We start from the raw sequence: 3103 nt of genomic DNA, 5'->3' as shown, positions 1-3103 counted from the left end.
CTATACTTGTAGAATGAATGAACTCACTATAATGTGGAATTCACTGGACAGACAGAACATAGTAAATTATACAGCACCCCCTGATATATTCAACAAGGTCTCCAGTTTTGCTGCTCAAGACATGTTCATCCAGCATGCACTTCCGGTGTGCTAGGCATTGGACTGGGCACTGTGAACAGAAACAAGAATTTTCTATCAAAAAGATGAAATATGTTACATTATAAATGCTGTAGCCTTTCTAATTAGATTAGACGTTCCTTAAATTAAATAAAAAAATAAACTTCTATTAACACTCAGGGTGTTTTTTTTTTTGTTTTTGTTTTTGTTTTTGTTTTGTTTTTGAGACGGAGTCTCGCTCTATCGCCGGGGCTGGAGTGCAGTGGCCGGATCTCAGCTCACTGCAAGCTCCGCCTCCCGGGTTCCCGCCATTCTTCTGCCTCAGCCTCCGGAGTAGCTGGGACTACAGGCGCCCGCCACCTCGCCCGCCTAGCTTTTTGTATTTTTTTAGTAGAGACGGGGTTTCACCGTGGTAGCCAGGATGGTCTCGATCTCCTGACCTCGTGATCCGCCCGTCTTGGCCTCCCAAAGTGCTGGGATTACAGGCTTGAGCCACCGCGCCCGGCCCACTCAGGGTGTTAATAGAAAAGAACAAATATTCTACTCCTATGTCCTTTGTTTTTCACTGTCCTAAAATTACTGCACATCAATCTCTATTCCCTACTGTGGGTCCCAGAAATAAAGGAGAAGGAAAAAAAAGAAAGGATGGATAGTATGAGAATGTCTGAGATGCATTTTACGATGTCAAGGGTAGGGACCTGTGGGACAGATTTGGGAGTGGCACTGAGGTAGAAAAATGTTTTCCATTGTTTGACTCTTGGAAACAATGGAAAAAACAATGGTTTAATTACAACAGAGTTCATGTAATTGTCTTTCAATGCCTTTCATAATTTTACTGGAGTATCCGCAGGGATTTGTTCTTAATTATCTTTCCTCTACCCGGTTGTTGGTGTGCATGTGTATAGGTGGATGGTATACGTGCATAATATTGCAGCAAAGTAGACCTTTCTAGGTGTGCTAATGAAGGTAGAATGGAAGCAATTCACCCAGCCATCACTCAGGTCCTTGGTGATGTGAAATCAGACTAAAAAGGATGGTGGCCAGGTGCAGTGGCTCACACCTGTATTCTTAGCGCTTTGGGAGGCCGAGGTGGGTGGATCACTTGAGGTCAGGAGTTCAAGACCAGCCTGGCCAACATGGTGAAAACTCGTCTTTACTAAAAATATCAAAAAAAAAAAAAAAAAAAAGTAGCCGGGCGTGGTGGTGCACACCTATAATCCCAGCTACTCGGGAGGCTGAGGCCGCATTATCTGAACTAGAAGACAGAGGTTTCAGTGAGCCACAATTGCGCCACTGCACTCCAGCCTGGGTGATGGAGCGAGACTCTGTCCCCCTGCTCCCCACAAAAAAGAGGATGGTTATGTTTCAAGATGGTTAAGATGCTGTGTCTCATCTTCTTTTTCATAAAGCAATATGTTTATGGTATTTACTATTTAAAATGCATCTGGATCTCTGTACTTTACACTTTGGCAGAGTTCACATTCTGAATCACTCCATGAATTATTTAATATTCTGTAGGTCGTCTGACATCAAGTTCAGAATTGTTTGAATATTATCAATTATACTTCTGCATGTTGCCCAGATAAATAAAGTGTGTATTTTTTTGAACAGTTTCTACCTTAATTTAAAAATTCGCTATTTGTTGTATGTCTCTAATTCATTTTCACTTCGGTTATCAAAATATACTCATGTCATAGCCATTTGATCTCAAAATACTTTTAAAATCTTAAAGTTTGGTCTTTAAAAAGGTAGGAAGCTGTATTTCATCAGTGGCAAGAAAGCTAAAAAACCAAAGAATTTAGATTTGAACTACAACTAAAATTAGCCCAACAAGTTCTCCCATCCTTTCTGAAAGCATGCTTACTGTTCTTCTAAGTGAGGTTTTCCATTACTTTTAATTGAACAGTGCCCCAGTAATGTTTCCAAGCCCACAATGGGTAAACAAAGAGAAAGAGGCAGACTCCACCCTTTAGAAAATGGTTTTGCCTCAGACCACAAAAGTTTCAAGCTTAAAGACCTTTGAACATCTATTTACGAACCATAGGTTGCCAACAAATAGTTAAGACTCAATTACTTTGGTATCTCCCCAGAAACAATAATAAGTACATCAGGTCTGTCTCCCATGACTGAGGCTAAGTCTAGATTGCCAAGAAAATCTCCATTGCCCTAGAGATTAAAGGAACACAGAAATGGCAAATAACAGTGTCACTAAATATATAACATTCCATTCCAAGCACAATAGGCAACTGGAACATTTTTTTTACTCTAATGGACCTGAAACACAAAGGAAATTTTTAGTTATTAAATACCATGATATTACATTATCTCTAAGTGCAAAAGTACAAGTGGAGGCTGGAGAGAAAGAGAGCTAAAGAAGTAGGGAATGACTAAATTACATTTCCCATTAAGAATCCAGATGATATGACAGTGGTATAATCAACTTATGATTTATGTCCGGAAACCATTGTCACTGAGAATCTTCAATTACGATTATTGGAATCTAAAAATATGTGTTTACACAAACTAAAATAAACATAATCTGACCTCTTCTCACATAGGCTTATTGTGGCTCCTCCCAGGAAAGCAAAGGAGAATTGTGTTCTCTTGTGTTGTATACAGCTTTTATTAAGTATCTTTTAATGTTTTCCTAGTTCCATTTTATCTTTTAAAAGAATAAGAAGGGGCCGGTTGTGGTGGCTCACACCTGTAATCCCAGCACTTTGGGAGGCAGAGGCAGGCGGATTGCAAGGTCAGGAGATCGAGACCATCCTGGCTAATGTGGTGAAACCCTGTGTCTCCTAAAAAATACAAAAAATTAGCCTGGCGTGGTGGCGGGTGCCTGTAGTCCCAGCTACTCGGGAGGCTGAGGCAAGAGAATGGCGTGAACCCAGAAGGCAGAGCTTGCAGTGAGCCGAGATCCTGCCTCTGCACTCCAGCCTGGCGACAGAGCAAGACTCCATCTCCAAAAAAAAAAAAAAAAAAAAAA

Source organism: Rhinopithecus bieti, unplaced genomic scaffold, assembly GCF_001698545.2.
Source record: "Rhinopithecus bieti isolate Rb0 unplaced genomic scaffold, ASM169854v2 scaffold_2439, whole genome shotgun sequence".
Taxonomy (NCBI): Eukaryota; Metazoa; Chordata; class Mammalia; order Primates; family Cercopithecidae; genus Rhinopithecus; species Rhinopithecus bieti.
This window is presented reverse-complemented; position numbering follows the sequence as displayed.